At 41.6% G+C, this 15,430-nt stretch overlaps 1 protein-coding gene across 2 annotated transcripts in view; it reads left to right on the forward strand.

The window, feature by feature from the left end:
* The first annotated feature begins 1,961 nt into the window (after positions 1-1,961).
* Positions 1,962-15,430, forward strand: part of LOC124802505 (protein phosphatase 1 regulatory subunit 14C) — a 546,015-nt gene continuing 532,546 nt past the window's right edge. For both annotated transcript variants that reach the window (XM_047263329.1, XM_047263330.1), the window contains exon 1: positions 1,962-2,146. The gene's annotated coding sequence lies outside the window, so the exon portion shown is untranslated. The remainder of the gene's footprint in view (positions 2,147-15,430) is intronic.

Below are 15,430 nucleotides of genomic sequence, written 5' to 3' on the forward strand. Positions count from 1 at the left end.
GAAAAAAACAACCATAGAGAAATTCTGTTCTATCACATACAATGCAAATCGTAAAATTAAAAACTTTTACCGCCTGCTCAACAATTAATTGAATCAAATGGATAAAATGTGTTCAGGGTCTGGGAGAGCCTTAGATTATTGCTAAAAAGTAATGCTAACATTAACTAATATTTACGTACCTCTATGTCTAAACACGGTATTTACCCTGAGCTACAGAGCGGTACACAACCAGAGAAATACGCAAGTACCAAAAACATCGCGCTCTCCTGTACCATTACGTAGTTTTACCACCGCAAAATGGACGAACAAGCAGTTACAAATAACGGCAGATTGCAATATTATCACTATCAGAACCAAATTCCCACGTTTGCGGAAACTTTTTTTTCCATTCCTTAGAATGAATGCGGAACAGTGATACGCATGTACAGCCTATTTAATGGGAATTAGTTCTTCTTGGCGAAAGCAACAATTTTAGGTTTGCATGTTATGCTCTCGGGTATTATGTTAGATACTGTCATAGAAACAATACAGTATTTATAATAAGCAGCTGCGTTTCACCTTCAAGTGCACGTGAAGGTGACAACGTCCTGCCTCGTTGAAATATTGTGCAGTTTCTACGACAGGACATGACGCAATGCGTGAAAACTTTACAACCTGTTACTACAGTAGGAAAGTCTCGAAAAGTACGATTTCAAGTGCGTCTACCTGAATGACGGTGAAAGCAGACTGAAATTTAAATAAATGAGTGGAGATGAAATTTTGGTCGAGTATGCCATACATCCTATTTACCCAATTCAAATTCTCTAATTGTCAGTCGTTTACTAGATGAATCCTTGTCTCCAAACATGTTGGTAAGTTTCGTGGAAATTCTAAAGCAGTGGCAAAGCATTCCACAATCCGTAGCAACGATACGAATCACAAACATTCACGTGCCTGAGAGCTAGTCTTTTCCAAAATTTTGTAGCATCAGCAGAACTCACTACAGGTATAACGTGTTACGAGAGTGAATTGTGTCACTCGAAGTTTACTAGCAGGTTTAACCGGTCTAAAAAAAATGTGTTTTACCGCAGTTATGATTATTGACACAATGTCTAATACCGCAAATGTCGTAATCCTGGTAATATGAAATCTGCGTTACCCATCACTGTTTTATTTCCAAAGCCTGTCTTGCAAATTACTGTTAAGATTTTGTGCAACATTCATCTTTTATAAATAAGTTGGTGAAAACGACTCAACATTTTACGCTAAGTGTGCACTAATAATTTGACAACAGTGGTGAATACATTTACAAGAAAGAGGAGCTGCGCACTTACCTTTTCTTCAAACACAAAAACATCGCAGGAATTCGTTTCGCAGCACAGTCTTAAACATTCTTCTCTTGATGCTACTTCCACTTCGTTTATGTATTTGGCTCCCATATCTAAAGAGTCTTGTGTTCGAATGATTTTATCACTGTGAATATCAAAATTTTCTATGCAGTTTTGTATGTCAGCATCGTAGCGTTTCTTTATGTTATTGTCTTGTATTCCAGAAACTTTGCTGTCATTTTCCCTGACGTTTTCACTAACGCTTCCTAGAATGCCTAAATCGCTAACTATAAAAAGCAAACACAGAACAGTTCTCAACAGACTCCACATTTCGATATACATGACCTGTTTAAATTTTAAGATTAGCGGCGGACGTTTACTTCAGCTACGAAGAAATCTTATTCAACTACCCATCAGCTGTGAAAATAAAATGGCAACGGCGATCGATAAATTGTCTGAGATACGGCATATCTGGATTCGGCGAGCTTGCGCGGTACTCCAAAGGAACCTCTCTGCAAATGCGCTAGTAGTTCGTCGTACTCCCGCTAGATGACAGAGCCGCCGATCGCAGCGCACTCATGAAACGTTTGTTGGAACTAATCTTTAGCAGGCCGACATCTGACGGCGAATTTCAGAACTGGTCTGTTACCTTAACTCAGTGTGTGTTAGGCTGTGGAGCTGTGTAGGTGGTGTGTGGTTCTCTGGTAACCGGTACGCGTTAAATAATTGAAATTCGGATTGAATAGTGATGTGCAAGTGATACGTTTCTCTTCTCTCGATAGTCAAAGTCGCACCAGAGCATCCGTAGCTCAGTGATATACCACTTTTCATCCGAACCGGTAAGTTTGTGATATACTTACTCAATCTTTTGCTGCAAACAACACTGTTTAGAAACTCTTCGCTAACAGTAGAGCTTCGTAATCTGGCTGCCTTTTTTCAGACAAAATTCTAATAGTACACAATTGTCTGTTTCATTGATAGGAAATAATAATGAATAGGGAAATCGGAAGTATGAAATATTTTTGATGTAACTAGATGTTTATTTTCTTGTGTGAAAATCCTGTTTATCCTTAATCATACGCTGTTTTTATCGGCTGAAGACTGTGTACATCAAGCTTACGTTTGCGATACCGTTTCTGTTACATGATTTTTTTGTGTTCTAAGAGGTTTACCAAGAAAAACAAAACAAATTTTTGGTGCGCCTGGGAGTTGTTTAGGCTATCAACAAAACGTGTAAACGGTACTTAAAAAATGTTAAGGAAACAATAACTATAAACCAGCCTCATCTTCCTTATTTCGTTGATTTAAAATCATCCGGTGAACACAGAATGTCGTTCGCAATGAGAATGGGTATTCGGAAATAAGGAGAATCCAAAGTGTTACGGGATGTAGATATAAATAATTTTGTTGCAGTTACCCGCAAAATATTGCACTGCATGTCGTAGTGCTGACGGCTGCGGACAAGGTATTTGAGCCTCTAATAAGTTTTTTTCTTTTTTTAGAGAGATTGTATGTAAAAGTTCTGTGCTGGCCGTTCTGAGTGTAAACGTACTTTCACTAAAAGTATGCAGGCATCATTTATAGTGTGCTCAGTATTCAATAGCTGTTAAAATGTTGTATCTAGTTTTGATAGAAAGCCCCCAATGATAATTCTCTCCAAATAGATCGAAGTTACGTGTTAAATAAACAAATGTTTGACAACTGTATTGTACAGTTCTCCTATTATTCAAAAATGGCAAAACGCGCGTAACAGAGTAACCACGACTCCATCATCAGGAGGAGAGTGAAGACAAGCATAATAGATATAAAGCAGCAGCAAACGGTAGAATCAGATCATTACCTGTACAACGAACGTCTTAACCGGCAGATCGATGAACATGATGAGAGATGGCGCTTGACCGAATAAACGTGTACAGAACATAACGTGCAAAACTATTTATAAGAAGGGAATGTGAAGTGTTGTATAAAACTTGTTGAGAGACTTTCAAACACCGATTTCTTTTTAAGCTGTTTTCACTTATATTGATTATTCAAATAATTTTAGTTAAAGATATTCTAGCTAGGAACGAATTGTTTGTAACGAATTCAGATTAATTCAAAACGAAAAACTGCAACGCAAACAAACTTGTTAAAACAAAGCTATTTTTTTCGTGTAGAATTCCTGAAAACGCACTTACAATTTGGGGAGCGGAAGCTTGAAAATCGTGATTCGACCCGGGATTATTGACATTGGAAATTGACCTCAAATTTTACAAGTGATTTCATGAGCAGAAGACCTTAACCTGTCATTTTTTATTTTATCCATCAGAAATGATCAGTGGCTGTGAAAACATTGATTTTGTTTGTTATAAAATAACATTTGTGCTGTCATCCATGATTTTCTCTAAATTTCTGCGCGACACGTTTCGGAAAAAAAATCCGACTATCAACTGTGTTTTTCATGTATTATGATATGCAATTGTGGGACGTGACAAGTGAGCTGATGGATTATTATGTTTCCTTTACTGTAACATAAACACGCGTAATTTTGTCATAGTTAGTGGCGAATCAAAAATTAATTTTGGGGATTTTTAATTGTCCACTTATGAAGACATCCGTATGTAAAAGAAATATAGATAATAACAATATTGGTCGTGTTCACATTATATTAAAGGTACCGATATCTTGCAGTTCACACATCACAAACATCAAACGAAAAACCATTGCAATATAGTCTGCTTTGACCTACAGAGTATGAGATACACTTGAAATACCGTACCACAAATTTGTGGCCTGGTCTTTTTCGACTGCTGCCGTGGGAGATACACTGGAAGTATCTTACCGCAAATTTGTGGCTTCGTCCCTGCGAACTAATAGTAGCGGACTCAGGAACTGTAGTGGTAGTGCCGTGCTTAACAGTAATCCGTAAGCAAATATAGCTTCCTCTTTTTTGCTCTCTAATGTACGCGCAAAGAGTTGCAAATCAAGTCCTAGCGGCGCTTGCGTGTCGAAGGGAGCACGCGAGATCGTGTGCAGAACAGGCACGCATTTTACATTTTGCTATTTGTGCAACAGATTATCAAACAAATTTATTAAACTGCATGCACCGGACATATATCATAGGATATTAGCTCCTGAACCAAATAAAACTGTGTGATGCTGTTTTGTAGCCACGGCAGGGTCCACGCTCAGGTTAGGTAGATTCCGAGAAGCCTCGATTGACGCTTTATTTTCGGTATACGGTGAACCTCACTAATTCGAGCTAGTGTTCGAATTATAGATTTCTTTTTTAAATTAGTTATCTAAAGCTATAATTAGGAATTTAGCCGAAGTGTATGTAGTGATCAATAAAAATTAGCCGAATGCAGTATTATACGAAACACCGTGTTGTACATTTAATTTAAAAGCGACCGATGTAATGTTACCACAGCAATGAAAAATAGGGTTAAATTAATTGTAAGTGACAATACATATTCAAGGGTCACATTAAGCAATCTTGATATAACTTATACACTACTGCACATATACCGAGCGAAGTGGCGCAGTGGTTAGCACACTGGACACGCATGCGGGAGGACGACGGTTCAAACCCGCCTCCGGCCATCCTGATTTAGGTTTTCCGTGATTTCACTAAATCCAGTCAAATGCCGGGATGGTTCCTTTGAAAGGGACGGCTGACTTCCTTCCTCTCCATTCCCTAATCCGATGAGACCGATGACCTGGCGGTTTGGTCTCTTCCCACAAACAACCCAACCCACTACTGCAGATAACACTACTGTGTGTATTCAAAAATGGAAATTGTAGTACCACATTTACTGTAGAATGGTACGTACTTCATCAATTATTTGCTGCTGTCACCTGCCAAGCAACCAAGGAGATGCTACTTACTACTTACCTGATGTTCGTTCCATGCCATCGTTTTCATTCCCATTATCTACTAAATCGAAGGAACTTTCGTTTTCTGTTCGCAGTCTCATCTCATTTAGTGTACGTCAGTAAAATTGAAAAGAATGCCCTGTCCCCCTCCCCCCTCCCCCAAAGTTTGGCGGTGCAAACCAGCGGTTGCCAAGTGGATCCGTACGGTCCACTTGTGGGGGTTCCAGCTTTGCTTGTGGGTGGTGGGCGGTAGAGCTTTCAAATATATGTTCATAACTTTTTTCATAAAATTTTGACATAAAATATTTGGCAACTAATTATTATTATTATTATTATTATTATTATGTGCTTTAACTTGCTGTAATTCTGCTTTATAAATTTTTATAAAGTAAAGTTTACCTCACTACTTTAGAAATCAGCCTTACTGTGGGACTGGTGAGCAGTTAGAAAATTTCGCTACCAACAGATTCGAAAGTAGGTGGTAGGTAAAAAAGTTTGACTACCCTTGGTTTAAACATTGTATTGTGTTGTATGTTAACCGGGGACCTCGAAACGACGGAGAGGATTCGTCCCCGCCGTAGCAGTAGTGGTCCACAACCCCACGACGACTACCGCAGTACACTTCACCCCTCCGCCGCCCCACACCAAACCCAGGGTTATTGTGCGGTTCAGCCCCTGGTGGAACCCCCAGGGAACGTCTGACACCAGACGAGTGTAACCCGTATGTTTGCGCGGTAGAGTAATGGTGGTGTACGCGTACATGGAGAACTTGTTTGCGCAGCAATCGCCGGCATAGTGCAACTGAGGCGGAATGAGGGGAACCAGCCCTCATTCGCCGAGGCAGCTGAAAAACCGCCTAAAAACACCCACAGACTGTCCGGTTCACCGGACCTCGACACAAATCCGCCGGGCAAGACATCCTGTTCAAGTTCGGTGGATGATCCTTCCACTCAGTTTTTTATTACAGAGGCCAACCGGCTCTCTGATCGAACACGCTGAGCTACCGTGCCGGCAATGCGTTAGACCGCACGGCCAACCGGGCGGGCTGTTTAAACATTGGTCTACTGCCTGCACTTTCACTTATTTTATTGCTTTCCTCTTCGTCACTGGAAACTCCTTATGCCTGTTCAGTACTTTGTCCCCAGTCAGCGAGCGAAATGAGCAGGCATTGACTTTGTTGCGTGCTTGTGACCAACGAGACATCCACCAAAGAACTCACTGGCCACCTTGAAGGAACACTTAGGCGTACGAGGAACCCAAAATATCTAGATGGTCACGCTTAATAGAGCGCTCAGTTACATATGACATCTAATAAGAACTGCTGCCAAAATTTAAACTCGGAATAATATCGTCCAGAAACTCTGTGGCATTAATCGCAGCAAGATTACGTACTTCAGCTCTGCAATTGGTTTATCCTGTTGCGATATATCACTTATCAGTATGGATGAATAGTGCTCACTCAAAACATGTTTATGCATAGCTCAACCACACCACACGTCTTACAAGCGGTAACACACACACACACACACACACACACACACACACACACACACACACAACCTACTTTCTGCCTGCCCCGCGGCGGGAAAGTGCACTTGTACGGGAGTACAAAATTCTACAGGAAACTCCCAACCTTACTGTTCACGCAGACATTTCAAGCATCAGCAAATCTAGACGTAGCTCTCGTTACCCACTCCTTGAAAACCGCAAAAATGTTAGTTTGAAACCGCTTTACTACAGGTGACTGCTGGAGACACACACGGCAGATAAATGCTACGACAGAACAGCTTAGAATGCCACGCCTATCGACCACGCCACCTGGCTTTGAACTGCCACGCAAAATCTGATCCGTTCTTAACCGTATAAGAATCAGCACTGGAAAGTGTTACGACTCTTTGTACATGTGGAAGAACATAAATTCACCAGGGTGCCTCTGAAAAGTAAACTGTTCGTCGCGGCATTCCGACAGACTTCCTGATGATGGCGGAACGATCAGTAGACTAGATTCGTGGCCGGGATGTTAGTTTGTAATTTGAGATAGTTGTAATATTATTTGTTTGTGTGCAACCATAAGCTTAATAATTAAATAAATACAGGATGCAGTCAATATTCTGCAATAAATGAGCTTGGCGCTAATGATGCCCTATATAGCGAATCGAGGTTTCACTTTGCCATCTTCAACTGTAACTGCGTTGAAATTCACAGTTAGTTGCCTGGCAGAGGGTTCATCAAATCACCTGCAAGCTATTTCTCTACCGTTCCACTCTCGAACAGCGTGCGGGAAAAACGAACGCCAAAATCTTTTCGTGTGAGCTGTGATTTCTCTTATTTTATTATGTTCATTTCTTCGTGTGTGGGTGGGTACCAACGAAAAACTTTTACGCATACTTTGGCTTCTTTCTCTTTAACATACGCATTATCTGGCATTTTTCCACATTTAAGGACAGATCTGTGTTTTATAACAAGTGGAACTTTCGTCCACGGCATTCTGTATTTTCGTACAATCGTTAATCCAGCTTGCAAACAGTAGCCGTTCGACGATCTCCCTTTCGCTCTCTCTCTCGTTAATCCAACTTGCAAACAGCCCTAGTTCATCGAATAGTAGTTAATAACAAGTCGACCGAGAATGTTCTAATGGACATGCATTATGGTTCAAATGGCTCTGAGCACTATGGGACTTAACTTCAGAGGTCATCAGTCCCCTAGAACTCAGAACTACTTACACCTAACCTAAGGACATCACACACACCCATGCCCGAGGCAGGATTCGAACCTGCGGCCGTAGCGGTCGCGCGGTTCCAGACTGTAGCGCCTAGAACCGCTCGGCCACCCCGGCCTGCCATGCATTATGGACCCATTGGAGACTTTGTATAAATTTGTCATCAGTGTTCCCAGTGGCAAGATTTACGTAGACATTGTGCCAAATGGTGCCGGTTACGCACACTACCGCAGCTGCAATTTGCTGCCACCGCTGTGGAAAAGATTGTGGCAGGACAGCGAGACACATTTAGTCTTTCATACGACCCCTTCAAAAAAATCGCAAGGGTTTAATTAAGTCTGGTGATCTCGACGGCCATCTGCACGACGCGCCTTCATTAGCACCCGCACGGCATACCCATCCTCCAGGAAGATGTGTGTTTACGTGTTCCCATACAATGAGGTGGTGCACCACCTGGTTGCAAGATGCTGATGGAGTCGTCTCGCAATTGAGGCACAAGCCACAAAGGAAGCATGCCAAGGTGCAGATGGCTGCTAAGGCTTTAAAAAAAAAAAAAAAAAGACGCTGGGGCGGGGGGGGCTGTAGATCTCCCTCGACAGTACGCAGACCTGAATGACGCTTGGCGAATCTCGTTCATTTTGGCGGAGAACTTGGTGTTTTCTGTTCTCAAAAAGCGAATTTGTACCGGTTACCTTTCCTAATAACGTGATAAAACTGTTTCGTCAGTAACAATCCATCTGACGTGTGTTTGTCGTTACCCATCCATGACAGTATCTCGGTACAGAAACCGGATCGACAGCATATGCAGGAGTGAGCGCGTAGACCAACTGGAGTCTGTTGGTTTCGTGCGCGAACGATTACGCAGGATCTTGGAAACAGTTGTTTTGTGAGATTTGAAACTCACGATTTTCTCGACGTGTGTATGGGTTTCATCGGAATAATGCTCGAATGTGAGAAAAATTTTGCGCCTACACGGCAGGCCGACCAGGACTTCAGCAATTGCGTCCATGCGTTAAACAAACTTTCAGAGATACTCAGTTAACAGTTAAGGTTTGAATCCGTTTTGTTTCAATGAAATTTTGAAAAAATAAAATTGTTTTGCGCTCACTCCGTATATTCAGTCTCTCTAACAGCGGTGGTTTCTCCATAAATCGTTTTAATTTTATGTATTCTTAATGGAGCGAACGGAGAAAGAAGGCTGACAGAGATTAAAAACTCGCACACTGAGCGTCATTGGATTGTTAGGATCGCCACTGCAGAAAGCATTACCATCGCAGGCTTGCGAGATTTAATTTGTGACATTACGAAGAGTAGTCAGAGAAACAGAATCGAAGACTCCCGTCTAGAAGCTCTTGTAAAATCGGTCGAGAAGCGGTGACATCGAGGTGACTACAATAAGTGAATTGGCAAAATAGGAGGCCAGTCTAATATGTTTTTGCCAACTAGAGCGTGTTACGTGGTCGAGTATATCCATCGAATCCGCTATGGCTAAACACGAAAAAGACCCGACGGGGCGTGGTTTTTGTGAAAAGGTTAATGGTTGGGATTCCACGATAAACTGTTTCTTCCCTAGCTGGACGAAGACGAGGTCACGTCATTTCTAGTAGGACCATAACTCCCTGTAGGTCTCAGATTATTTCCCTGCCTGTGAGTGCTTTGCTTTTAAGTAGACCAAGTACATTTTGTTCACCAGGAAGGAAAATAAAATCGTGAATAATTTACCAGCAGCAGATTTCAGTTTTCAACTTGTACAGAACTCTGAATATCTGGCGTAACGCAACAGGGCCCTCCTTGATATTACTTCTACCAGAAATGACCGTGTACAATTTAAAAAATGCAGTAATAAGTTATCTTTTAAATTTAAGCACAATCTGGTAGTAGAGCGCTAAAAGGGGGAAGAAATCTGGTGCATTGGTAATGAAATGAGAATGTATATGCAATGGTTAAATTTTGCTGTGTGTAAACTTCTACTATGCGTGTTCTCCTCTAGCCACTGCATTATGTTACCAGGTCATACTAGTTATTCACCCAGATTGTAGCCGCTGCAACTATTGGAAAAGGCTTCCGCCGCTCTTCAGAAAATGTTTGTTAGTCTGACCTTTCCACAGCTTTTGAACACGGTTCCTTAACATAGTACGTGCAGTGCTCCCCATCTGCTTCTTGAGCCAGTTGGTGACGATCTCGTGCAGCGTTTCACGCACTGTGATGGCAACACAGTTCACATTTGCTTTTTTCAACAGAATATGCTTAACTGTACAAAATAGCGTGTTTGTATTAGGACCCAAAAGCAGCTGTGTGTTGCCAAAGCGTGCTTCTGTGTGGCTGAAAAGTGCGCGACTGCTCCGAGGCGTTTAATTTATCAGGAGCGTTGACTCTTGTAATGTCGATAAGGTGCTCTCCTTTGGACGATAGCAGCACTTCAGGTGGCACGATAAGATAATTCGGATCTTATCCGGTGATTTCATATTCGGCGCAATCTTGTTTAAATTCCAGTGGGGCGCTTAATGGTTTGACACAATAGTTTCACTTGATCGACGAAAGAAGGAAGTAAAAATTTTCAAGGTAATTCAGGAATACAGAAGTACAAGTCACTTAAGAATGGAATAAGAAGTGCGGGTAAGATAAGACGAAATGACTACCAAAAAAATGTGAAAAAAACTAAAAAGAAACGATTGTAGGAAGGATTGAGTCAGCATATAGGAAAGTCAAAACAACCCTGGGTGAAATTAAAAGCAACGGTGGTGGCATTAAGAGTGCAAAGAAAATTTCACTGTGAAATGCAAAGGAGAGAGCGAATAGGTGGAAAGAGTACGTTGAAGGCCCCTTTGAGGGCAAGGTCTTGTCTGATGACGTGGTAGAAGGAGAAAAGTAGTAGTCAGAAGAGATAGGCGATCCCATTTTTGGATCAGAATTTGAAATATCTATGGACGACTTAGGGCCAAATAAGCCAGAAGGTACAGACAACATTCCATGGAAGTTTCTGAAATCACTGGTGGAAGTAGCAACAAAACAACTATTCACGTTGGTGTGTAGAATGTATGAGACTGGCAATATACCATCAGACTTTTGGGAAAAAAACATTCACACAATTCCGGATACTGCAAGAACCGACAAGTGCGAGAATCGTCGCACAACAACTCATGTAGCCAAGTTTTTGAACGGAATAATATCCGGAAGAATGGAAAAGACAACTGAGGATCTGTTAGATGACTTTCAGTTTGGCCTTAGAAAAGGTTACGGCACCAGAGAGGCACTTCTGACTTTACGGTCGGTAATGGAAACATGGCTGAAGAAAAATCAAAACTCATTCGTAGAATCTGTCGACCTGGAAAAAGCGTTCAACAATGTAAAGTGGTGCAAGACGTTCGAAATTCTGAGAAAAATATGGTTAAGCTATAGGGCAAAACGGATGATGAACAAGTACCAAGAGGAAAGAGTAAGAATGGAAGATCAAGAACGAAGTGCTCTGATTAAAAAGGATGTACGAGGCGAACGTAGCCTCTCGTCCGTATTGTTTACTGTTCTCATCGAAGAAGCAATGGCGAAAACAAAAAGAGTCAAGAATGGGATTAAAATTCAAGTTGGAATGATATCAGTGATACGTACACTGATGACATTGCAATCTTCAGCGGATGACATTTGTATCTTCAGGATCTGTTGTATGGAATGAACATTCTAATGAGTACATAATGTGAACGGAGAGTAAATCGAAGGAAGACGAAAGTAATGAGAATTAGCAGAAATGAGAACAACGAGGATCTTAATACTAAAGTGGTGATCACTAAGTAGATGAAGGAATTTTACTACCTAGGCAGCAAGATAACCTTTGGCGTACGGGACAAGGAGGACTTTAAATGCTGTATAGTACTGCCAAAAAGGGCGCCTGGGCAAGAGAACTCTCCTAGTAGCAGATATAGTAGTGAAACATGAACATACAGTATTGAAACATGAACTGTGAAAAAACCGGAACAGAAGATAATCGAAGCATTTGAGATGTGGTGCTCCAGAAAAATGTTGAAAATTAGATGGACTGAGAAGGAAAGGAACGAGGAGCCTCTCCGCAGAAACGGTGAGGAAAGAATATACGGAAAAAACTGACAAGAAGAAAGGACAGTATGTTAAGACACCAGGGAATAACTTCCATATTGGTAGAAGGAGGTGTAGAGGGTAAAAACTGTAGAGGAAGACAGAGACTGGCTGAGGTGCCTGTTTCACAATAATTGCTGACATGTACAATGTACACCGACCGGCTCGAAAACGCAACACGTAATAAGTGACGTGTAATTATCTAGTTAATCAAAGTATAATACTTAGTGGTATATTTCCCTACGGGGTATGTTGGCGTTGCTGTGAGTGCAAATAATGAAGCGTCGATTGTCTAATGCACTAGTCTGAATTGTTCGTTTCCGCGCAACTTGGAGAATACGTAAATGGCCGTGAGGCAAAAATGTTTTACCCGCTCTTGTACCACAGATTGTTGTACCTCGTGTTGTTTGCCTTTCAATCACATGTGCTTGTAGTACCTTTCTGTGATTATCGTAAAGAGCTTTCTGGAGTAAACACGCCGTTAAGTCGTGAAGATGCTGCAAAGGCGATTGCTTTTGGCGGAAGATGGTGGTTGCAGCAGCAGCATGCTTTGCTTTGTAGACGTGTTGATAACATCTTTCACAATTTCCAGAACCGTTAGAACGTACAGGAAACCTAAATCAGTCCCGCGAAGAGCAACACTGACAGAGATGACCGCACAACAAATTGTCCGCAACAGTCACTGCACCGCCGTTGAAGCACGAAGTCGACGTCACCAAGTTCAAGCGATCATTTTTAGTGAGCCAACCTTCAGAAGAAGACTGGAAGACGCTGATCTTCAATTCAGGAGTTCTTTTGCAAGCCCAGAGCTCAGCAGAGAGACTCGCTTAGCTCGAATACGTGTCGCAAGGAAATATCACGGCTGGAGATTACTACAGTGGGAGGGAGTGTTCTTCGTGATTGGACCCAAGATCACATGACGGTAGCGAGGTCTGGAGAAGGCCTGGGGAAAGGTATTTCCCACGCACATTCTCGTCCGGGACGCCTTTTCAGAGTTGTTCTCGGATAGAAGGGGGGGGGGGGGGGAGAATCAGTGGGACTTCAAGAACAGATGTGGCCTTCGTGCAGCACGGGAGCCTTAGAGCAAATCAGTATGTCGAGCAAATCCTTTTGAAGCACTTTGTGCATTTCCTTCCATTTACTGGTGATGGTTTTACACCAGTGCCTTTCCCACATGTGAGAATTGTGCAAGGGTTCTTAGATGAAGTGGAGATTCAGGCCGTGGCTTGGTCTGGTCAAGCCCCGATTTGAACCCTTTTGAGCAATTACAGGACTAGCTGGAGAGAAGAGCCGACCAGCGCTTTTCAGATACCCTATAGGACCTACGGAAAGCCCTGCTGAAAGAATTGGAGACCTTAAGAGGACATTGCAGCATTAAACAGGAGCATGTCTGTGGTTGATGCAAGAGGATGTATTACATATTTTTGAAAATGCGAAGGAGAGGTCTGTGAAGTGTTGAAAACTGAAATGTAGGTGCATTACCCTCAGGAGCTCCCTGAGAATTTTTTTGACGTGTCAGTCCATACGGTTTACTACCGCATCACAGGCTTACATTGTTTATAATCGCCCCTTTTTCTAATTATTAGACACCTGGATGGAGCCGCCAGTACCATAATATTTTGCCATAAAATAATAGATTAGGATCATGTAAGTGACAAGCTTTTAAAATAATTTTTATTACATTAAAATGTGATTTTCGTGCCGGCTAGTGAATGTACCGCTAGTCTGCGATTCCAGCAAAAGTATTACGTGCCCTTTGGGGATAATGACAGTACGACAGTACATGGAGGATAAATACACGAGACGAGATGTAGATGTTAGTGTCAGGAAACTTCATGTGTCTGGTCGTAAAAATTCTGCTTTTACCTATTGTAAAAAGTTGTCGTCATCTGCTAAATTTCGCTCGTACTTTCCTGTGAAACAGCTAAGCTGTGAGCTTTTGCAAATGAATGCTGCTTATTCACAAATTTATTTGTTTACTGGTGACAAATAATCGCATTAATTTGTTTATTCACGACAAATAATTCTAACTGCTGGGTGTTTCAAGCAATACAGTGCTCATCTCCTAGTTTACATGGCGACGTTCGAGTGAAGTTTCTCTTCTGTAATTTACATTTGATTCAAAGCAGTAACTTTTTATGTCGTCATTCTTGTAAATAATGTGTCACGAAATGCAAGTAAATGTCATGTAATGCAAATGAGTTTTGTCAGCTCTTTTTGTGTGTGAGGTGCAAGAATACAGTAAGGTTTAGAATCGCATCTGTCCTCCTGCCCACCTCCACCCCACTCCGCCACCTGAATTCCTTGAGGGATCGAACTTCCATGTATAAAATAGCTTCAAACGACGATTTACATGTTTCTGAAAAGGTCGATTTCTACCTAAACTGTTGTGACGAGACGAAACTACTATTGTCCGGGATATCTGGGAGAAGGCTCGTCAGACTAGAACACATTAAATATTAGTTCTCTTTGTTACATTAATGAATAAAAGATTTACTAAACTTCCTCACACGTATTTGCCACATGGGTACAGGATAATTTACAACTGCCATGGACTAGCAAAGCATCACTTGATGCACGAATTAACAAACTGACCTGTTGATGCATGACGTTCAACTTTAATCACACCCAAGTTCATACAAAACTTTTAACTACTCTTTGGTCCTAGATGGTGATGATGATTGCTGTAGCTGATGATTGCTGTAGCTGATGATTGCTGTAGCTGATGATTGCTGTAGCTGATGATTGCTGTAGCTGATGATTGCTGTAGCTGATGATTGCTGTAGCTGAGGGTTTGAAATGGGAATGAGCTGTGCACAATGTTGACCTCGGTGTGAGAGCGCTGGTATGCTTAGAGGGAGCCGTGGTCTTTAGGAGCGCCTCTCATACGTCGTTGCGGATTGCACCGAGCCCTCGCCAATGTCTGTGGTATCGATTTGCGCTGCCGACTTCGGTGTGGCACTACGATCTCTGGACGATACCACATAAACTGTTTGTCAAAGAGAGACATTCATTATTTTGCAGTGGATGTCAGCGAGAAAAAGTTTATTATTATATGCATAGTTTGTTTGAAGTCGCTAGGTGCCCTCATTCTCAAATACTAGATGAATATAGTCTGGGTCTTTTGTGCACTGTTAGTTACGCTACCTTAAGACATACACAGTTCTAACTGTTAAATTTGACTTACTGTGTTAAAACTTTAACGTAAGATTATACCTCTTAATGAGTAGATTATGTCAACATTTTAAATTTTTAAATTCGCTCATTATTATATGACAAACGGGAAATCAAAGTTTTGTTGCCCCAGGAAGCCGTTAGACAGACGAACTGCTATAGGAAATAGTAATACAGGCTCTGGTGTGTAGAAGCAGTGTAAGCAGATAAGGGGCCACGATGGCGTGCTGTAAAGTAATGTCTCCAAATTTTTGTGTGAAAACTCTTAAAGCTTTTTAAATAAAACAAA

The sequence above is a fragment of the Schistocerca piceifrons genome, chromosome 6 (genome assembly GCF_021461385.2).
Source record: "Schistocerca piceifrons isolate TAMUIC-IGC-003096 chromosome 6, iqSchPice1.1, whole genome shotgun sequence".
Lineage (NCBI taxonomy): Eukaryota > Metazoa > Arthropoda > Insecta > Orthoptera > Acrididae > Schistocerca > Schistocerca piceifrons.